At 44.7% G+C, this 23,254-nt stretch overlaps 1 protein-coding gene across 1 annotated transcript in view; it reads left to right on the top strand.

The window, feature by feature from the left end:
- The first annotated feature begins 892 nt into the window (after nucleotides 1-892).
- LOC125425699 (SH3 and multiple ankyrin repeat domains protein 3-like) overlaps nucleotides 893-23,254 on the top strand; it is a 398,055-nt gene continuing 375,693 nt past the window's right edge. Inside the window, exon 1 of the mRNA XM_048483225.1 lies at nucleotides 893-1,204. The gene's annotated coding sequence lies outside the window, so the exon portion shown is untranslated. The remainder of the gene's footprint in view (nucleotides 1,205-23,254) is intronic.

Below are 23,254 nucleotides of genomic sequence, written 5' to 3'. Positions count from 1 at the left end.
TTGCTCTGTTTGAGTAGGGTCAAGGTCTTCTTTCATATGGGTTGTCTCCTGAAGTGAGTTCAGTGGCCACCAAGGACAGGGTCCTTTTTTGTTGTGGTGTTTTGATTATAGACTGTCCTTCTTCTTCTGCGTGTGATGACAAATGTTGATGGCTTTTCAATGTCACATTAAGATCTGATTGTCTGACCCGAATTTGCTTAATAGTGACATTTTTGCTTTTTTGTATGTTTATTTAATGTTATCCATTCAATGACTGGTTTTTTCATTTGTGTTGGTTTGTGGCTGTTCCTTGTGATTGATGCATTTCTTGGTTTGACCATTTGTTTTTAGTATTATTGATCTTATTTACTGACGCTGCCATTTATTTTATTATGTAATCTTATTATCATTATTGACTGGGTTTATTCTGATTTTAAGCTGTATTTTATTGTTGCTGTAAAGCACCTTGGGGTTTTTTTAAAACAGAAAAAGATGGAATATAAATCTGCTAAATAAATGTAGAACCCATTATGCTCCCATTTGATTAGCTCCTTCACCTTTGCTCCAGGTGAGTTGGGGAAGAGAGCGAAACGAGAGGGCTGCTTTCCTTTGCCATAGCCGCACTTTCTGTGAAGAATTTGTGTGTGTTTGTGTGTGAGAGGTGGGGGGAAGCTGCCTATATGCCCATGAGAGCGGAAGAAAGATTGGCTTTCTGCCATCTGGACCCTCAGGAAACGTGGCGTTTCGGAGACACAGCTCAGCTGGGCTGCATAGCCCTGTGTGTGTTTTTCGTGTATCTGGGGCGAGCTGCTGGAAGCGAGGCGTGAACAGAGCTGCTCTCCCCTCTGGGAAGCAGGGGAAGAAGCCGGGCAGCGGTGGCCTATTGTCACATTGCATCCCTTCTCCTGGTGTGCAGGGGAGCGCGGCGCTCAGGCGCTGGCGAGTTGGCGCGCGGGCCCCCTCCCATCCTATCCCCTCCCCTCCCCCTTCCCAGACAGGCTCCCAGCGAGTTGCATTTGGCACCGGAGCCTTTGTGATTCCCGGGTCAACTTGGACGTGATCGTGCAGCTGCAGCGACATGCCGGATTACAAAGGCTGCGACCAAGGGGGCAGCCGAGCCGACCCCGCTAGACTGAGGCTGGGGTAGCGGCGGACGAGGGACGGCAGAGCGTCACCCACGGAGCGGGCAGCCGAGCCCGAGCCCGCCGCTGGACAGCCAGAGCAGGTAAGAAGCGGCGGGTCGTGCCCTACGTGGGAAAAAACCTCCTCCGCTGGCGGCTAACCAAGCCAATCTCTTGGGGAATGTGTGTGTGGCTGCCGCCTGGATCTCCGCCCTCCGGGGTGTTTCGCGTGACCTTTGGGAGGCGGGTGGTAACCTCAGTTCTCACGCCCGTTGATTTCTTTCCCCAGTTTGGTGTTTTCCCTGGGAACTTCTAAAGGAATATTTACTTGATAGTGGGCTGCACTGAACTTAGCGGGCGGGACTTCTTTCCAAGTAAATATGCAGATAATTTCTTTGTAGTGGTAGCATCTCCTGGCTGTATGAATGGACGACTAAATTCCACGAAAACAACTGCTTTTGTACAACAGTGGGGAAACAGGCGTCTCAGTTTTTAACAGCAGTTTTGCGGGCTTGCCAGGGGGTGCGATTGAAATCAGTGGGACTTTCGTCTGAATAAACATTCATAGGAGGACAAAACCGGTCCACTGGAGGCGATTAAGTCTCAGTGATGTCTGTGCAATGGCTAGGTTTTGCATTTTAGCCTCAGGCTCTAATCCTGGCTGAAAGAAAGTGCCTGCATGTTCTGTCAAAGGGTGTGGTATGCACACAAACACATTCATGACTGTACTTTGTGAATGGGAGAAATAATAATGCTAAGCAAACATTTTTTCCTCCTGAATAGACATCTGCCTACTTTATGGAGTCAGTCTCTGAAAACACTTCTTTTTTTGGTCCCTTGCCAATTCAGAAGGATGCAGTGGGACAGGGGGAATTGTGCCTAAAAGGAGCATAAAAGGGAGTGGCACAGCACATTTCATACTGCATGGTATGTAATAAGATCTGTAAACAAATATAAGAAATCCCTTTCTTCACCTGCTGGAAAGTGTACAAAATGAAGAAACAGGAAAATCAGTCAGTCCTCTGATCTACTTGCCTTTCAGCAGTTACTATTACCAGTCTGGTAACAAAGACGTCTATGTATGTACTCTGGAAGCAAAACCAATCGGAAGTATCTAATATATATATGAATTAGTAGGAAGTGGCTACACCAGGAAAATTCAACACTAGGTGGCGCCCCTGGAAGAGGTTTTAGCACTCCCTGATGGCTGTTCACTGTTTTCTGCACAGCTGAAATAAAACGTCTTGCCAGACAGCACAAGTGTTGCCAACCAAAACAGACCTCTTTTCCAGTCTACTGCCAGAGAAACTCTTGTCAGTTTCTGGGGTGCCTTGTGGTTTCGGGCTGTATGGCCATGTCCTAGCAGCATTCTCTCCTGACGTTTCACCTGCATCTGTGGCTGGCATCTTCAGAGGATTGTGAAAGCCTTCGACAATATCTTGTCAATTTCATTGTTGTGCTCACCATTTTATGGGCTGCTGCAGAGATTCTCCTGCCTCCACCATTTGGTGAAGATTTCCCATGGAGGCTTATTTGCTTGCAGCTCATCTGCATGTGATGTCTCTATAGAAAATGCATGAATAAAGTTTGATTTGCCTGGCAATCTCACACACGTCATTTTTCCTTTTTTGTTTGTTTAAGGGGGATGTCTGCAAAGCTATGACAACTGCAAAGCTGTGCATATTACAGATTATTGTGTCGTGTTGTTGTAGCTTTGCAGGCATCCCCTTCCCCCCCCAAAAGGAAAAACAACATGTGCGCAAGATTGCCATGCAAAACAAACTTTATCCATGTACTTTTTACAGTGAAATCGCATGCGGATGAGCTGCAAGCAGAGAAAACCTCCATGTAAGGGCATACTGGCCTAGGGACATGGGGATACCCATGTCCCTGGGCACACACCTTTCGGTTACATGAGGGGGCGCCAGATGCCTCCCACATGACAAAATGGCATGCACCACCCTGCAGTGCTCCTCCCCCCTCCCGGCCTCCTGGCTTCTGCTGTAAGGAAGGGCAGTGACATCATGGAATAAAATGGGCTTGTTTAGAGAATAAGTCTACCACCACCCATAAAACCGTGTTGCCATGACTTTCGGGCAAATCTGTAATAAAATCCATGGAGATGACTTCCCAAGGGCGGGAGGCTACCGGGAGAGGTTTCAATAGGCCATGGGGCTTTCCCGGGATGGTTTTGGCTTCTGCACAAACCGAGCAGCCTTTAATGTAATGCCTCAATGTTCTTTCGCGTGCGGCGCCCACCAGAACTGCCGGCGTGGCTAAATGCAGAGTTTTCAAAAGCCAAAATGTCCAGCCCGAACGCGGGCATCGTGGCAAGCTTCAAGAACCTGCTGCTTGCCCGGAGGCCGCGTGCCAACATTCCCCCTCCGTAGCTCCATTCTCCTAGCGCCAGTGCGAGTCTCAACCTTCAGCGCTGGAGCTTGCGTGCAGCCCCGCCTCCTCCAGTTCCCCGCGAGGAAAGGAGAGGCGAGACTGGGAATGCAGGGGGTGGAGGAGAAGTGGGCGCGTTGAGATCGGGTGACAACCAACCCCAGCTGGGAGGGCGAATGGTGGGTAATGGTACCAGGTGGGCAGCTCCACCCCTCCCGGGTAGAGCACTAAGAGTCGTCAGCCAGTTTGTTAGTTTTCCCAGGAAAAAATGGACTGTAAAAGAGAAGCGAAGAGAAATCCGGCTCCATGAAGTTGTTTCGCGGACATCTTGGGGGGGGGGTGGAAAGAGCTGCCAGGTTTTATGATCCGACCAAACTTGAAGGGGTGCTTAGCCCCCTCCAGCCAGTGATGGCCAGGTGGAGAGTAAGCTACTTTGATGGGTCCGCGGTCTCTTTGTCTCCCACAAGTCCAGTTGAGTTCTGGCACCAGAGAATTTTTGAACAAAATAAGCACACTGGAACCAACCTACCATCTTTATTTTTCTGCAACGAGGGCTGCCCCAAATTGCTTTGTCCAGGCGTCCAGCTGAACCACAAGCGGGAGATCTGGGTCAGGGTGCTTTAGGATGGGATTCGGTGGTAAGCATGAGATTTTAATGGATTGAAAGCCGCTGGTGACATTCCTGACCAGGCCAGAAGGGGCCCGGGCTTCATGGACAGTGGATCTTGCACCCATAGTGCGTGGAGGTCTGTGAGAGAGGGAGAGTCAGTTCAGCCGGGTGGGGTTATAAAGTCACGATAGAAATTAGCAAAGGCAAAAGAAGCGACTGGAGTTCTTTAGGTTGGTGGGGGCAGGCCATTGGAGGGACTCAAGGTCAATTTGTAGCAGATCCATTTTAAGCCCTGAGAGGCGTAGATCCGGTAACCCAAATAGTCAATGGAGGTCCTGATGAAAACAGCATTTTGGAGAAGTTTGGCAAAGAGAGTTGCTCAAACAAGCGTTTCAATACCTCTCGAACCAATATTTCATGCTCTTCTATGGTTTGTGAGTAAATTAAAACGTCATCTAAGTATTGCAACAACTCCCTTGTACGGTAAATCATGGAGAACTTCGTTGATAAGGGCCGCATACAAAGCTCGGAGATCTCCACTAACCCGAGATGGCATTATTAAATATTCAAACTGTCCAAACTTTGTGTTAAGCGCCAGTCAGGTGTTCACCAGCCTTCAGCAATTCTGACTCTGTATTAAGCTTCTCTCAAGTCCAATTTATTAAAAATCTGTCCTTTGCCGAGGTGCATCTGCGCCAAGGTCCTTGATCAAAGGCAAAGCTGATATTTATTGGACAGGAGGAGACCGCATTGAGACCTCGATAATCTGTGCAAAGCCATAGAGATATTACATCTTTCTTTTTGACAAACAAAGCCGGAGACATGTGTGTTTGGTAGCCCGCCGTGATGAACCCGGGCGAGGCAAGGTTCTTGTCCAGTAGAAGACACAGTTCCTTCTCCTCAATGCAGGACTCATCGCGGTGATTCTACTACTGGGTAGTTGTGCCCTTAGTTTGTATGACAATTTTGTCAGTGTCTCTATTAGTGGTGGCAACTGATCGCGATTCCTACTCCCTGAAAAAAACGTCTGGCTAGATCATGATATGCAGGTGGGATGCCAATACGAATCGGAGCAAATCGCTGAGGAAACCAGGGGAGTGGGGGTGCGTCAGGAGGCGTTGGGTTTCTCCCCAATTCATGTGTTCACCGCGAGGGAGTGTCCAGTGAATTCTAGGATCCGTTCTTTCCAAAATGAACTTTGGTTCCATGTAACAATAACCAAGGCATGCTCTAAAATCTATGGAGTGTTTATTACCGGCCACAAGCAAAAGAAATAAAACTAATTTTCTCCCAATGGTGGTATAGCGAACGAGGAAGACGGCTGTGTTTTGTACTGGGCGGTCCTTACGTTCCCCGTAGAGGCTACCGGTCCATTTGGGTGATAGTATGGAGCTTAGCCAGGGAATTGGGTCAGACCTAGCTCCTCTGCCACCAAAATGGGGCGCATTAAGCAGTGGGAGCAGCCCGGAGTCCCACAAGGGGCGAGGCTATAATGCGAAAGTGTGTCTGGCGGGAGTTGGCCAGAAATGCTTGAACAGTAATGGGGCGCTGCCTTCACTCACCGCTGGTCGGAGCCAGACCCCATGTCCATGGGGGAGCTGAAGAAGACGAAGCAGCTGCTTCCTCTCTGGGTGCGCCTTCGTAACCGCTTTAGGCAATTGCAATGAGGAGGTGGCCCTGACCTGCGTGGTGGTTTGGCAGACGGAGGCCAGTGCGGAGCTGGAGTCCCGGTTAGTTTTGTTTCTTAGGACAGTTACGGCTGACTAAGATGACCACAGCCCTCCGCGAGTAAAGACACAATCCCAGTCGTACGACTGGCGTTCAGAGGTGGTTTGGTAGGGGCGGCTGGGCTTGACTTAGTGGACACAGTAGTGGTTTTGGGTGTGGCGGCCTCCTTGACGCCGGCGATATTCCAAGCGAGGCGCCTACCTCTGGGACCCTAACTGGATCCAATCTGCAATAGGCAATTTACGAGGAACCGAATTAAAAACACCGCTTCACGTAGCTTACCGGTCCACAGCATCCGAAGTATTAGCACGGTGATTTTCACATGCGTTCAGGCCCACCTTGTCAGGAAGTCGAAGGCAGCCGCCCGCCGACGAAATTCCGCGGAGCAAATTCTGCAAGCAGGCGGTTGCCTTGCTGGATGGACGTTTTGAATGAATGGGGATAGCTTCATTCTGCGGCGCTTCTGATCTTGGTAGCCGCTTCTATGGAAGCTTGGAGAATCACGGGCACTGTCGAGAGAGTCCTCATCCTGCAAATCCAAAAAAAAGAGTCACGAACCAATTGACTGCTGCCCCATCAAGGACTGAGCCGATGTCCCGATATTTTTAGCTCAGACGAGGGTATAAATCATCATAATAGTCTTCAAGTGGGCATTGAGTTGCAAGATGAAGTAGGAAGCTTTGGAAGCCCGGTCCCATCAAAAGCGGGCTGGTATGAGGAGCCCGATAGTAGCCCCTGCTTGATGACTCTTAACTACTGCTGGAAGGTGGTTAGCGAGGGTTGAGCAGGTTGGGCAGGCAGCTGCTGTTGTGCGATGGAGTCAGTGGCGGTGCAGCATTGGCGTTTGGGTGGCGGACTCCAGATTACGTGGCCCCTGGCACCTATAATCGCATGATCAGTAGCTGCATAGACTCCAACTTGGGGCTTCCTGGTCTGCTGCCTCCTTAGTTCCTTTTCTCTCCAGCGCCAGCCAGCATCCCTCTCCTTGCGAGTCAATGCATCCTGAATTAGCATGCTATAAAGCAGCTTTTCTCGTTCAATTTAGCCAGTTAAGTCCCGTTTAAGAGACTTCAGTGAGCTCACTTTATGCGTCGCCAGAGCCACAGAGCGCTTTTGGCGTTACCGTTATGGAAATCCAGTCTGGAATGTTCCCAGGACTTTATCATGGACTGACAGATTCTGGGCATATTGTCGTTAGGTAGCTGTCTTTGGTACGGTCCAGCTTTCAGGCCTGAACTTCTTTTCGCGTTGCTGTTCCCGGTCCCTCTGCAGGTTTTGGCTCTTGCTGCAACTGTGCCCGTTCCTCCTCTTTGGCATAGCTGGCGTTCAACGGTTCCATGCAGCTTGGGCATCTACGCGAAGTCGCCTTCACTTCCTCATCCCAGCGTCCTCTCGATGGGAGAGGAAGCCAGTCCGAGCACAGAATGTATAAGGCTTTCTTGGACTCTTAAATTAGCCGTCTGGAGGCGGTGACGCCGGAGACACCGTAGCCGCCGTAGCCACCGGTGGCTCCCGAGGCAACCTCAGGTGCGGTCGCTGGCCGGGATGGGGGGGGTCCGATTGAGGCCGAATACGGATACCCCCCTCCCAATTCCAGGTTGTAGTCCCGGTGTCCCTTTGGGCCAGACTGATGCGTTGTACCACGCAGTGGTTCCTTAGAACATCACCAAAATCTGAGTCAGGAATCGCCTGTTCAATGGATTCCCTGGGTTGCCGTTTTATGAAGCGGTGGTCGTCTTCGCCGTCTCCTCCATGACAGGTTGCATCTGAGGTTTGTAATCCACCACTTTAAAGCGGGTAGAGATCCGGATCCACAGGCTGATCCATGAACTGGCCCAAGCGACTCTCATAGAAGTCTCCCATGGTCGCCGTCGTCCGTCCCTAGTTCCAGCGGAGTAAAGCGGGAAGACTTCGTGCTGATCACGAGGGGCGGAAAAGAGCCACCAGCGAGAGCCCGTTCTCCTGCCGGTTCCTCCAGATCCAGAAGGGGAAAGGTCGAGACCCTCTTTGAGGCTACTGCGCAGCTTCCGCGCAGGCCAACATTCAACCTCTCCATCACAAGACAAGAGGTCCACTGCACAGGAATATAGATGAATTAGGATTCCTGCCACAATGTAAGGAATTCCCTTAGAAGCAGAAATAAAAGGCTTTTGGGAGTAAAAGTCCATTTATTAAGACATCTTAGAAAGCTCAAGTACACGCAGTGGCAGGAATGGCACTTCCCGCCAGAAGCACAGGTTATAACACCATTCACCCCATCCCCCCTTCCTGCTTCCCATGGGAACGGAGTATTCATCTCCCGCGCAAAGATAAAGTCTCCGCCGATGCATCTGGCCCATCGCCCGGGCTGTGGAATGCACTCAAGGTTACTTCACCATCAACACCATTGAATCCTTTACACTGCCCTTTCCAGGTCTGGGGAGAGCAGCAGGGATGCGTGCGCGCGGGGGGGGGTGTGCTCCCTCCCTCCCTCCCTCTGCAGCTGACCTTCTCCCCTCTCCAGAGCCTGGGGAGAGCAGGAACCAAGGCAGCCTCCACAAATGTCTTTTAAAAGCACGGAGGCCGGAGGCCGGAGGCAGGGCTTGGGGGCATGGCTGTGCCTTGAGCCCTGCCCCCAGGAGGGCAGGACTTGGGGGCATAGCCCCACCCCCCCAGCCTCCATGCTTTTAAAAGCACATTCCTGGGGACTGGCTCTCCCCAGGCTCCTGCTCTCCCCTGGCTCCTGTGCTCCTCCAGCAGTGGCATAGGAGGTTAAGAGCTCATGTATCTAATCTGAAGGAACTGGGTTTGATTCCCCGCTCTCCCTCCTGAGCTGTGGAGGCTTATCTGGGGAATTCAGATTAGCCTGTACACTCCCACACATGCCAGCTGGGTGACCTTGGGCTAGTCACAGCTTCTTGGAGCTCTCTCAGCCCCACCCACCTCACAGGCTGTTTGTTGTGAGGGGGGAAGGGCAAGGAGATTGTAAGCCCCTTTGGTCGAACCCCCACTTGAAATTTGCATTCAGATCCAAACCTGTTCATTGTGAAACCGTGTCCTCCTCATCAGAGTTTCTCCCTCCCCACTGCAGCGAGCAGGTAGGAGACACTCCCGGGTGCAGGCATCGTTGCAATCCCCACTACCAGGTGAGCTCGCTTCGCCAGTCTCCCCTGATTGGCTGGCGTGCGTTGATGGGGTGGGACCTTTTCCCACTGCGGAAATGTACATTGTAGAAGCATGATAAAAAAAATCAGCATGTAAAAGTTTAACGCTGAACTGTTTAACTGTGCAAACAGTTAATTGTTACCTGTGTAAACCATTAACGATTCAAAGTTACACGTTTGGCTGTTTAACGTTTGCATCCCCTTCTGCTGGCTGATCGCAAAAGCAGAAACTAAACCAAGGAAAGGCTGCATGCACATAGCAGAGCTGATTGGTTGCCCGAATTCCGCGTCACACTCCAGGGTGGGAAACAAGTCAGGGTTTCAACCCTCATCCGTCCCCTCGGATCAGCTCTGAACCGTGTTAATGGGGTCTATGCCACTTGCAACCAGGTCCTGCCGGAACACAGATTAACGGGGAGAACGAGCGCCAGAAGTGGAATCTGCCATGCAAGCAATGGGGAGGCCGTCCCTCAAACCTGGTTAGTTTGTGTTCTGAAACCTGGCTAAGACGGTAGTGGGGATTCGACCTTTGAGTCTCCTGCAGGAGAGAAAGGGGGGATATAAATCCAAACTCTTCTTCTTCTTCTTCCTCCATGCTGCTCAGGCTGGTTCCTGCACTCCCCAGCCTCCCTGCTGACACTGTGCCCACCTTAGCTGCCCACCTGAGCTGCCTGCTGCCCAGCTCAGCCAGGCTCAGGTGGGTGCCTGATCCCACCTCCTGCACTCCCTGGCCTTCTTGCTGACAGGGAGGTCAGCTGCGGCCACAGCACCTGCCTGAGCTGCCTGCTGTCGAGCCATGGCCACAAGCTGACTCCTGCCTGAGAGCTGGCCTCCCTGTCAGGAGGGCAGCCAAGGAGGGCAGGAGCCAGCCTCAGGAACCTGCCTGGGCTGTGAGCTGGTGAGTCATGGTCACAGGCCAGCTCCTGTCTGAAAATTGGCCTCCCTGTCAGCAGGGAGGTTGGGGAGGCAGGAGCCAGCCTCAGGCACCCACTTGGGTAGTGAGCTGCAGCTGGCCTGTGGCTGCGGCTCAACAGCCAGCAGCTCAGGCGAGCACCTGAGGCCAGCTCCTGCCTCCACGGCCTCCCTGCTGACTGCCCAAATAAAGAGCTCCCTCTGCCTCCCGGGGTTTGAGGAAGTCCAGCCAGGCACCCAGCCAGGGTGCCTCGGGGTTCCCCCTTCACCCTCTGAGGAGGGCAGCAACAAGAGGCTTCTGGGCAGCAGGGAGGTTGTCCCGCCCCTGCCCCCAGCCTCCTTGTGATTGATAGAACTGGTGACTCACGTATAAGCCGAGGTGGCTTTTCTCAGCCTTTAAACAGGGCTGAAAAACTCATCTTATACACGAGTATATAAGGTATATGGTAACAGTAGAAAATACAGTTTTCATGAGCTGTCTTTGAATATTGAGGGGTATAATAATTTTGTAATCTGAAATCACTTTTGTGCTCCATAAACAATATATTGTACAAGGAAACTAAAAGGGAAAGCAGAATGCCAAGCACACTTATTCGAAAAAAACACACATATTTGAAAATTGACACTGATACAGGAAGACAGTGTGCTTTACTCTTGTGTTCTATTTGACATGCCTCACCATTTCAAGTGCTCCTCTGAAGAAATTAGGATTTTCCCCAATTCAGGTTTACATGGTGCCTAGAGGGTAATGCCTGTAGGACAGATGTCTATGCATGTGTGTCTAGGGTAAGTTTCCTGTTCTTAATTCATCAACTATGGTGAACACAGAGTGCCTCACCAGAAAGTTATAATTATGCACAATTTTTAGTTGCTGTTGCTACTTTACTGTCTGGCCAGAGGCAATATTGTGAACAGAAAATAGCCTGGTATTTTCAGGTCACAGATCTTTTACTAATTTCTTTTATTAATGGTGCTGTAGTTCTTAATAATCAGTAACTAAACCCATCTTTAAACAACCAAGATGAGATTTTAGGCTGTCAGCATGCTTCAGTGGCTGATAAGCAGAAACCCCAATGCACTCAGTTTACATCGCACATGGCTTATGCCCGCTGAGCAAAAAAGGGAACATTTTCTGGAAACAATTTCTAAGGTTACTGGTTATGTTGTCTACCTTGCGTACCATACCACAATCCCCACTCCACTGATATGTGGGTCAAAAAATCTTCCACTTCCCATGTTCATAGCCTGCTGCAAAACATCTTGGACTCTTACTGTAATTATGTAACAACTTCTTCAGCCTGATTTCCACATAGACACGTGGTTTTATTGACACTTAACTACAATCATGCACATAACTATATTCTTATCACATGCATTTTAAATTACCAAAATTCTTTAATGCTCAAACTGTTCAAATTAAGGAACTGAAAAAAAATGGATTCCTTTATAAAAAGTATAATATCCTAGCTTCTGCACCTCTCTGTATATTACAGATAATGAGTGTATTCCTGTTTTTGCCATGATGACTGATGTAGGAGTTATTCAGGAGGGATGCCTTACTTCTGTTTACATGCATATGAAGAAGTACTTAATCATGTTCACTCATACACCCCAGGGTACTCATACTTTCTGGGTGGCTTGGACTTCAAACATTTGAGCTTAATTTTATCCTAGGAATTTTATCAGGAACAGCTGGTACCACTCAAGATTGACATTCAAAATATTCATATTTACTTACAACTCAGTTTTGGAAGATTTTCTTTACAAGAGGTGTCCCTTAAACATTAATTTTTAGTCATGACAGTGATCAGGGCAATATAGTTAACATGGTAATATACTTAAAGATGGGTATGGTGTAACTTTAAAAATTATTTTAAAGAAAAGTATTCATTATCTCTAGTTTTAAAAAATGTTGTAATTTAAAAATAAGTGTGAAATTATATGATTTAGATGATAATTTATATATACACACACATTGACAGCATGGTTTGGTGAAAGTCTTATTGAACGTCCTTTTGGCTATGAGGCAATCTCATGTGTTTTCTGTTTGAAGCCTCTTCTAATAATGTATTAGTCCCATTTAATGTTGCCACACCTTCTCTGGCCACCCAGCACACTCCCTCCATGTGGAGTGCACTATTTGTTGTATTTTTGACAGTCCACAATATCCATAGAACCAGTGGTGGGATTCAGCTGGTTTTCACTGGTTTGGGCGAACTGTTTGCTAAAAGCGGCCAGCTGCTCTGAGGCACTAAAAGCCCCATCCTTCCCTCTCCCAGGGGAAGGGGAGTGAGGGGGCGCCCCCGAAGGCTGCGCCGCTGACCCAGAGGTGTACAGCCTGATCTGCAACTGACTAGACCCCCACGGGGGCCTCCAGCGGCAACTGCCCACCTGGGACTCCCGGTCAATGCCAGAGAAAGGCCCCCCAGATATTTAGTGGACTCTGTTTCTGTGGCTTGCGATAGCTATGTTGCTATCCCATCTACTTATGATGATAGTTTCTCCCAATTATTCTCAGTGCAGCTTTCACTTCACTTTTGAAAAAATTTTGGTTTTTCTTCAAAAGCTTTTTTTTTTAAAAAAAGAATCTGTCATCACTTCTGTATAGTTCTTGAATGTATTGTTCCCATATTTTCTTAATTTTGTTCTATCAAGTTAAGGTATTTCAATTTTTCCCTCAATAGCATGTGTACTTGGGGCACAAACTTTCCATGAACTCTGCTTAATATTATTTGATCAGACTTTTTCCCCCTGTGTTTGTCTTTCCCGAGTAAAATGCTTTGTAATTTTCTGACTGAAAATATACTAATCCAGTCCACTTTAGTTCAATTTCTCCCAGGATTGCTAATCAAATTTGCATGTGACACCAAATTAGGAGGGGTAACTAGTACTTCAGAGGACAGAGTCAGAATTCAAAATGTCCTGGACAGATTAGAGAGCTGGGCCCCCCTTAATGTAAGATACTACACTTAGGCAGAAAAAATGAAATACACAGATATAGGATGGGTGACACCTGGCTTGACAAAACTACATGTGAAAGGGATCTGAGAGTCTTAGTAGACCACAAACTGAACATGAGTCAGCAGTGTGATGCGGCAGCCAAGAAAGCCAATGCAATTCTGGGCGGCGTCAATTGGAGTACAGTGTCTAGATCGAGAAATGTAACACTACCTCTCTATTCAGCACTGGTTAGACCTCACCTGGAATATTGTGTACAGTTTTGGGCATCACAATTCAAGAAGGATACTATCAAGTTAGAATGGGTGCAGTGGAGAGCAACCAAAATGATAGAAGATCTGGAATCCATGCCCTACGAGGAGAGACTTAGGGAGCTAGGGATGTTTAATTTGGTGAAGAGAAGGTTAAGAGGTGACATGATAGCCATGTTTAGATATTTGAAGGGATGTCATGTTGGCGAGGGAGCAAGGATGTTTTCTGCTGCTCCAGAGACTAGGACCAGGAGTGATGGGTTCAAAGTGTAGTAAAAGAGATTCCACCTAAACATCATGAAAAGCTTCCTGACCGTAAAGGCTTTTTGACAGTGGAATGCACTACCCCAGAGTGTGGTGGAGTCGCCTTTGGAGGTTTTTAAACAAAGGCTGGATTGCCATCTGTCTGGAGTGCTCTGATTATGTGTTCCTGCACTTCAGGGGGTTGTACTTGTGTGCCCTTGGGGTCTCTTCCAACTCTATGATTCTATGTCACTCCATGGGTCAGTTATGACCTGGTGCTTGCACAAGAGACTACTGTTACCTTTTTACTAACCAGGGTTAGCTGAAGTGGCACTGGCATTGTCTACAAAAGATCCTCTGCTAGTGTTGCCTTCTACTACTGCTGCTGTCCAATAGCTACTCTTCAAGGATTTCTCTACCCCAATGACCATTGGACCTGTCTTTTCTCTTCTGCTGATGCAGATATTGATTCTTGAAGGGGATGTATGCATCTTAATCTGGTGTCTCATCTGATACTGACCAATCTGCCTTGAATGACTTTGCTAAGAGTTTAGCCCCTTGATAGAGTCTAGACCCCTTCCATTATTGGTATCATTATTGCTTTAATCACACACCATGTTAAGTTGTGTATCCAAGGGTGGGAGGATAGATCACTTTGTGGTAATCTAATCCAAATGTTTCCATGTAGGGCAAGGAAAGGGCAGAGAACACAATGACCAGATTTCTTAACTGAAGTGACTCTCCGGCTAAAGCTAGTGAAAGGCACCTGGCCTCCACTACTGTCCGTTCAACCTGTAGGAGACCTGGCTCCACCAGCACATGTGGACTGCAAACTTGCTCTTTTAGAAGAGTACAGCTCCAACCAGAACAGAAAACAGTTGAAATCCTGGATTGGTCCTACTGGCCACCAGTAGGACCTCTGTTCTGTCATGATTAAACTTCAGTTTATTGTCCCTGATACTCCAACACTGCTTGCAATCTATACTCTACAGCACCACTTCCAAAATCTCCAGGGGTGGGAACCCTATCATACCCCCTCTGACCATTTGATGGAGGTAGTCATTCAAAAGGATGACCAGTTCTGAATCCAGATTGGAGAGGATCCAAATGATCTACTTTATCCAGGAATCATTGAAATCATTTGACAACCACTTGTTCAGTCACCTTGTTCAAGCATGGTACTTTTGAGAGTTAACAGCAGTTATTCAAATCTTAAATCCAGATTAGATTTTTTTTTCAGGAGTGGATGTTCCACAGCCTTGGGGAACTGGTCTCTTTCTCAAAGAGGCAATTACTACCTCCTAGACCCAGTCAACCAGCCCCTGCCCACAACTAATTTCAACAACCAGGGTGGGCAGGGATCATATAAACAGATGTTTAGTTTTCAGCCATATATGGTTGCCATGCATCTTTCATGGCCAAGCTTGTGCATCATGTGCCTTCATACGAGGAATATAATAATATTTCAGGACTGTATTAGTTTGATTCAGTGTTCACATTTCTTGTATGGTTTCTCGTGATGTCATTTTTCTGGTCATAATTGAAATTCTGTGTTAAAATGTCATGGACATTGATGCCTGGTGTTTAGGTTTTTAGCATTAAAAGTAGTTCTACCTGCATTGTGAACTCAAGCCAGTTCTAGTCTGCCTTTTACAATGTTTTGTCCAACTCTGAAGATGATAGCTTACCACGAAGTTCGTGTTTTCTCAGTGGATTCTAATTCTTCCCAGTAGCAGTTAATTATCAATGAAAGAAGGTAACCTCACTTAGCTGAGGGAAGGGGGCAGGTTTGCATAGGTGAAGAATCAATGTGTTTGTGTTTGAGACAAAATAGTGCCAAACAGAGACTACATTGAGTTGGCTAATTCACCTAAAAGTTTAGGGTCTCATCTTTGGGGCTTGATAAAGGGGAACAGTCCTGTTTCCCTGTTGATAGTACCTTTTGGCCTCCACCTGCATTCCATTCCACCTGTAAACAAAGTATTATAAAAATGCAGTGTGTTCTCTTCCAGGAATACATGGTTTGTATGCATAGACACCCAGTTTGAATGAAATACTAAGAATGTACAAAGTTGTATCAGTAAATTATTCTGGTTCATCAACATCACATTCAAATTGGACCTAGGATAAAACCACTGACATGTCACCAAAGGTCCCTAGGGTTTGTATTAGGGTACATTTGTATTAGAGTATTTCTTTCCTTATCCCTTTTTTCTTTTTCCTTTGAATTATGTGCAGTTTCCTGTTTCCTACTCCTTCTCCAAAGGTAGAGTCTCCCCTCATGTAGTCTTTCTGACTCCTTTGCACTTTTCCCTTAGATCTTTTCTATCCAATCTTGTGAGCAACTTGGCTTTAATGTGTTTTTTGATTGGCAGGAGAGGGAGGAGGCTGGGCTGCCTGACAACCTGGCTCAGGTTTATTGTGCTGCGTTTGCAGCTGGAAGTCGCAGCGCTCCAGGGAAAGTTTGCTTTTCATAAATACATTTCCTTTTCTGTGTGCTAACTCCTAGGAACTAACTACTTGAGGACTGTCACCTTGAGACATGAAACAGGTAAGGTTTCTACAAATAAAATAAGCTTAAGGGAACAAGGGAGCTGAAGGATGTCAGGGAAGATACAGAAATGCATTTCAAAGAAGAAACAAATGCATTACGCAGCCAACACCAACATGATCTCAGCCTCTCATGTTGCTCAGTGACTTTAGTTTCACAGCTCAATTTCAGTTTTCTTTGTTTTGAGGTAAGACACAATAGTGTGGTGCCATTTCACAGATCAAAAGTTCATATGAAACTGATCAAATCCCTGCTTCTGTTCAAGAAAGTTACTCAACAGAGCTACAGTGTAATCATTTACTCTCCTTTCTGGAATAAAGAACAGTCATTACCTTGCCAAATATTTAATCTTTGGGTAGCAGAAGAGGTGACATAAATATTTCTAAGTCTTATTTTTTTAAACTCTTTTTTGTTTTTTGGTATATGTTAACACATTTCAAAAATCTTTGTTAATTGTGATTCCTTTGACTAACTGCACATTTTTTCCTTGTTCAAAATGAAACATGTATACATTGAAGCTACCAGCTTTTTTCATCCAGTGTTCTATTTGTTTTGTGTAAAAAAAACTTTATGCAACAGAAACAGTCATTGTTGCTTTTTGCTTATGATCATTGTCTAATTTTGCTTATCATTTGCTTATGATCATTGTCTAATCAGTTAAATTTCTGAATCAGTTCAGAAATGTGCACGTTTCATATTAAAGTTACTTAACAGGAAAATCTGAGAGATAAAACTTATTATATTTGTTCATGAGCCTCAGTTCCTGTGTATTTATCAAAGTATATCTTCTCCACTGTTGACTTCAGAATTCCTTTCCTGGTTTACTCCTAATGAAATTAATAAGTCTTAACTAGCATTGAATTTATAAAAAGAGAGGAAGTGGAACATCCCATATGCTCCAGAGGTTGAGTATTTTGACCCTGGATGTGGAAAGGTGCTAGAAAATGATGGTGAGGGAAAGGCTCTGTACGTGTTCAGAAAAATATTTGTCACATATTGCTTCATATATTCAAATGTTAAGACCTGATATTGAAAACAAATTCTTGAACTGATTTGAGGCACAAATGAAGCACAGTACTCAGTAGGTTATACTCAGCACTGTACAAATCAATCTATGAATAATAGTGAATAATTTGCCATATGTGCTTACCCTCACCATGACACAATTAATCCACATGAATCAACTCAGTCCATATTATGCCACAATGTTATGTGGCCACTGATCCCTGAATTAGTAAGATTTCTAATTACATGTAGAAATCTCTAGTTGTGTTTGTCACAAATCACATGTTTGCCACATGCATCACACAGACTCAAAGGCCTGGACATATATTCTCTTGACTCATTAGGCATCTAGACTGTGAAACTGAATGTATTCAAGCTGTATCATAATTTAGTATAACAGTCAAGATTGAAAAGACTAAATTACCAATTTATTCTGATACTTCCAAGGTATTTTCATCCTTGATTTTGTTATACCACTGATTTTTTAATGGCAAGTGTAATTTATATTATGTGTCACAAGGAAGAGAAAAGATAGAAGTAAATGGTGGCATATTTTGGGCCCAGAATTTTCATACCCGTAGCTGCTATCCCTTCAAAGTATGATGATAGCACCCTCAACAGAGCCTCCTTGAATGAACTTGGATCATAAGGAAGACAGTTTCATTATGATTGCAAGGATCTAATCATGCACTAGAGCTTAAACTGGAGCCAGTGTGGTGTAGTACTTGGACTAGAATCTGATAATTAGCTGTTTCCTAAATGCATCTTTACTAAATCCATGTGCCAATACCCACTCTGCCATGAAACCTCCTTAGGCCAATCACTCTGTCTTTGCCAAACCTACCTCACAAGTATTTAGAGGATAAACTGAATGAAAAAGCATGTATTCAACACTGAGTCCTTGGAGGAAGGGCAGGGTACAAATGCACTAGCTTTCAGGCCCAAACAACCGAGTAAGATTTGCTGTACAAAGTAAGATTTGCTGTACTCAGGCTTGTTGATTTGGTTGTACAATTCTCCAAAGTGTGAAATTTCAGGTTCAGCTACCAAGCAAGCCCTTGCTCTGCTATCAGCTTTTCTACAGAAGATCTTAATGTAACAGCTTCACATGTTTTGTATATTTGTGACTGGGGAAAGTTTTGAAGTTCTGGAATGGAGAATGTGATGTCAAAGAGTTGTCTCATAGTAGGATCCTAGTGTTATATATGCTATATTATATTGCAGTAAACCTGTATTACCCAATGAAATGCACATTATTAATTAGTTAATATTTTTATATCCACCTTTCCTCATAGCACTAAGTGGTTTACAAATCACAATTTAAAACGTATGGAGTCCCAAATAACCTCCTCCCACAAAAACTGCCTGCATTTTGTACCCTAGCCAATCCTGACTTACTACTGAGGTACCTGGATTCTTCCATCCACTGGGCTATTAGCTGCATTTGGGCTAATCATGAGATGGAAAAGTAAAAAGAATTAAACATACCCTCTTCCACAATCAGTTTTCCAATGAAATTCAGAACTCTCTAAATCAGTATCAGAATAAGAGAAGATTTAATTATTGGTCTCTTGGGTCATGTAAAGATTGGCTCTTAATGACACCGTATCATACCATATGAATGTTACGAGAAAGCCCTGGTTTGGATAGCCCAAGTTAGCCTGATCTCATCAGATCTCAGAAGTTAAACAAATGTGTCCCTGGGCATGGGAGACTTCCAAGGAATTCCAGGGTCACGATACAGAGGCAGGCAATGGCAAGCCACCTTTGAACATCTCTTGCTATGAAAACCCTATGGTAGTGTCATAAATCAACTGTGACGATGGCAAAAATTAAAACAAATTAAGAGAAATCATGAAATTATAAAAATTGCACTTCTAATTCCCGCAACGAAGAATGGAACGCAATGAAGAACATGCTTAAGTGGACTTGTTTCCTAAGTCAAGGTCATAGTTGTAACTTTTTCTCTTTAATGCACAGACTTTTCACATCTTTCAGTTTGATTAGCTGTAGCTTTTGTGTTTGAAATTTCTTTTATGATTATTGATTTATTTGTGAGACTGCACAATGGAAAGCCATTACGAAGTGCTTTTTAAAAAACTACCTATTCTGACAAAAGCTATTAGAAGTGTATTTTTAACAATGAAAAGCTGTAATTACTTTTCTGAAGCCCTTTAATTTCATGCCCTGGGAAAATATAGCCTTTGGTAATCTTATTACATTGTTAATATATAAAGAATGATGTGAATAATAATAATATATAATTTAAAAATGAAAACATGTTTTAACATTTTAATTATATCTAAGAATTGTATAACTAGTTCTGTACACCTAAGGGAGTTCAGGCTTCAATTTGCTAAACAGCAACTTCCCGTACAGTATGGAAAAGCAACTTTTGAAACAGAGAAAAGTTTCAAAATCAGTTTGTTATTTAGCATGAGTGTCCGGTAGTAAAAATTCTTGTTTGTCAAACCTACTGTAGCTCTTTGAATGCTGACCATTGAAGTTATTTACTTATACCTTGTGTATGTTTAATTTTTAACTAGTGACAGTATAGTTACAGAGGTAACAGTTTAAAAATTGCACCACGTACTGACATGAATATGTAGGCAGATAGTCAGCTTTTAGAACTTAAGCTAGAAACTCTGCAGAAAGGCATTGTACTTTTCATATTTAAAGTGTCCATTTACTCGAGCTATTTACCATAGTACTGTGAAGCCCACTCTAGAAATTCACCTCCTTTTGATAACTGCCATAAGTTTTAGGACATATTTTTGCAGTTCATTAATATTACGAGTAGGAATGTTTGGGTGGGAATGTTCCCATCAACTTTTTAGGGTGCCTCCAATTTCAAATATTATGGAAGAGGAAGAAGATGCCTCCTCTATCTACTTTCTTCACTCATGCATTATTTTATAACCTCTATCATGTCCCCCCCTAGCTATATTTTTCTAGACTGAAAACTCCCAGATTCTCTAGCCTTTCATCATAGGAAAGGTACTGTACTTTTTCCAGCTTTGCAATATCCTTTTTGAGATATGGTGACCAGAACCGGTCTTCCAACGAAGTTGCATCATAGCTCTATAAAAGGAGATTACAATATCAACTGTTTTATTTTTAATGCTTTCTCTAATAATTCAAAGCACAAAGTTTGCCTTTTTCACATTGCCACCCAGTGAGGCCATTTATGCATGCATTACTTATCTCATGGCTGTTTACTTTGCAGTGCATTGTTCCTTCCATTTTTTATTTAGACAAGGATTCTCCTGCTGTAAATTGTCCCCAGCTGATCCAACTCACCATTTTGTCTTTTCCCTGGTTTCTTGTCCTTTCTGTTCAATCTTTATCTGGGGAGATTGCCTGCTGTCTTTTTTTTTGGGGGGGGGGGTCATCTTCAGTCTAGCATTAATTTGCTTGATCATGTAAGTTCATTTCAAGTTGAATTTTTGTTTAAAATACCCCCAGCCCTTTAGATCCTTCTGAAGTGGTGACCAGAAGAGTGAGGGAAAGTGGGGAATAGCGAGAAAACTTGAAGAAAGTGAAATGCATGTGGATTCCCTTTGTTTTCCCTGCAAAGTGAGAGGAAAAATTGCATTTTCAGAGCTTTCACAAACTGTGGAGATTCTCTGATCTGACAGCTCAGTCAGTTTTGAAGAGGAAATGTGTGTATAACCGAGAATCCAACCCAAAGGGAATGTATGCTCAAAGTGAAGGAAACCACAAGTGCATAAATGGCCTGAGTCAACATTTTCAGTGAGCTTTCAGTACAACTCCAAAATTTCTTTCAGTCTTGTTTTCAGCCACTATAGATTCCATCAGCATTTATTTAAAATGAGAAATTTTGTTTCAGTGTGCATTACCATACCCTTACGAGTATTGAACTTCATTTGCCACATTGTCACCCACTCACCCAATTTAGAGACAGCCTTGTATAGCTCTTTACAATCCCTGCTGGTATTCACCATTCTGAATAATTTGATATGAGTTTGGCTACTGCTCAATTCTAAATCATTTATGAAAAAAATCATTTATTTAATAAATGTTGTAGCACTGCTCCTAATACTGATTCTTGTAGGACTCCTCACTGCTGACTTCCTTCTGTTTTGAGAACTTCCCATTTCTTTTTACTCTGTCCTTCCTGTTTAACCAGTACTAATCCATAAGAGGACCTGACCCCTTATCCCATAACTGCTAGGCTTACTCAGGATTCTTTGATGAGGAACTTTGTCAAAAGGCTTTTAGAAGTCTAAGTATCTAATAGCTCCTGGATCAAATTTGCTGTTCACTCAGCTGCAATCATGTTATTTATTCAGCAGACTTCTCTTTCTCCTTCCTCCAATGTTTTTGGTGTTGCAAGTTGTTTTGGGTCCCCATTAAGGAGAAAAGCGGGATAATTAGTTGAATAATTGAAGTGGAAGCTCTGGACTGTCTGCAGCTGGAGTGTGTGTCCACCTAGATGCTCCAGCACAGTCACCATGGGGTGGGGAAATAAATTCCACATTCTTACCTTTCAGTCCTGTAAAACACTTGATGGGGGAGACTGGGGATTGGAGGGGTTCCTACTACTAACACAGTAGGAAATGGATGTTGGTATCAACATCTTGGTACATATATCACTACAAAATATAGTTCTGTGGCTATTCCATATTACTCCATGCAAAAGTATTGAACTACAGGCAGAATCATAGAGTTGGAAGAGACCCCAAGGGCACACAAGTACAACCCCCTCCCATGCCGGAATACATAATCAAAGCACCCTTGATTGATGACCATCCAGCCTCTGATTAAAAAACCTCCAAAGAAGGAGACTCCACCACACTCCAAGGCAGTGCATTCCACTATCAAACAGCCCTTACTGTCAGGAAGTTTTTCCTGATGTTTAGGTGGAATCTCTTTTACTTCACCTTGAACCCATCACTCCTGGTCCTAGTCTCTGGAGCAGCAGAAAACAAGCTTGCTCCCTCGCCAATACGTTGGTGAGGGAGCCCTTCAAATATCTAAACAAGGCTATCATGTCACCTCTTAACCTTATCATCTCCAAACATTCCTAGCTCCCTAAGTCTCTCCTCATAAGGCATGGATTCCAGATCTTTTACCATTTTGGTTGCCCGCTTCTGGACATGTTCCAGCTTGTTAATATACTTTTTGAATTGTAGTGCCCAGAAATGGACACAGTGAGGTATGACTAGTGCAGAATAGAGTGGTACTATTAAATCCCTCAAGCTAGACATTGTACTCCTATTGATGCCACCCAGAATTGCATTGGCTTTCTTGGCTGTTACATCACACTGCTGACTCATGTTCAGTTTGTGGTCTACTAAGACTCTCATATCTCTTTCACATGCACTGTTATCAAGCCAGGTGTTGCCCATCCTATATCTGTGCATTTCATTTTTTCTGCCTATCTTACATTTATCTCTGTTGAAATTTATTTTGTTAGGTTTGGCCCAACTCTGTAATCTGTCCAGGTCATTTTGAATTCTGACTCTGTCTTCTGGAGTACTAGCTACCCCTCCTAATTTGGTGTCACATGCAAATTTGATTAGCATGACCTTTATTCTATCATCCAAGTCATTGATAAAAATATTGCATAGCACTGGGCCCAGGGAAGAACCCTGTGGCACACCACTAGTCAGTTCTTTCAGGATGAAGATATTGGTGAGCACCCTTTGGGTTCGGTCAGTCAACCAATTACAAATCAGCCTAAAAGTAGCATTGTCTGGCCCACATTTTACCAATTTGCTTGTAAGAATGTCATGGGGGACCCTGTCAAAGGTCTTAATATGCCATATTAAGAGTTTAAATTAATTTTGTTTATTTCCCGTGCTCTGTGCATTAGTGTAGAGACATCTAAGGCCATGGTTCATTCTTTCTGGCTGCTTCTTTAAGATTTTTTCCCCTATCCCCTGTTGAGTTCTTGAACTATTTTCTTGGTTCTCTGCATAATCTTCATACTGTTATCTCTAGCAATTGAGGAACTCCTGCCCACTTGAATACTGTCTCCCTCTCCCACGTAACTCCGTTTAAAGCACTCCTGCTTGGGTTTGTGAGCTTTTGAGCAAAAATGTTGCTACCTACAGGTGTGAGGTGCAACCCATCTTTTGCCAGTAGTCCATCTTCATGAAACTGCAGACCATGGTCCAAGAAGCCAAAATGTTTGCAGCAGCACCAACTGCAAAGCCAGTTATTCACCTCCACTATTCTTCTTTCCCTTCCTGGGCCTTGTCCTTCACCTGGGAATAGAGATGAAATGAAAGCCTGCACATCCAGATTCCTCAGTTTTCATCCCAGAGCCTCAAAATCCCTTGTGATGTCCTGAAAGCTACATCTTGCAGTGTCATTTGTTCCCATGTGGATCAAAAGGA

The sequence above is a fragment of the Sphaerodactylus townsendi genome, linkage group LG02 (genome assembly GCF_021028975.2).
Source record: "Sphaerodactylus townsendi isolate TG3544 linkage group LG02, MPM_Stown_v2.3, whole genome shotgun sequence".
Taxonomy (NCBI): Eukaryota; Metazoa; Chordata; class Lepidosauria; order Squamata; family Sphaerodactylidae; genus Sphaerodactylus; species Sphaerodactylus townsendi.
This window is presented reverse-complemented; position numbering and strand designations above follow the sequence as displayed.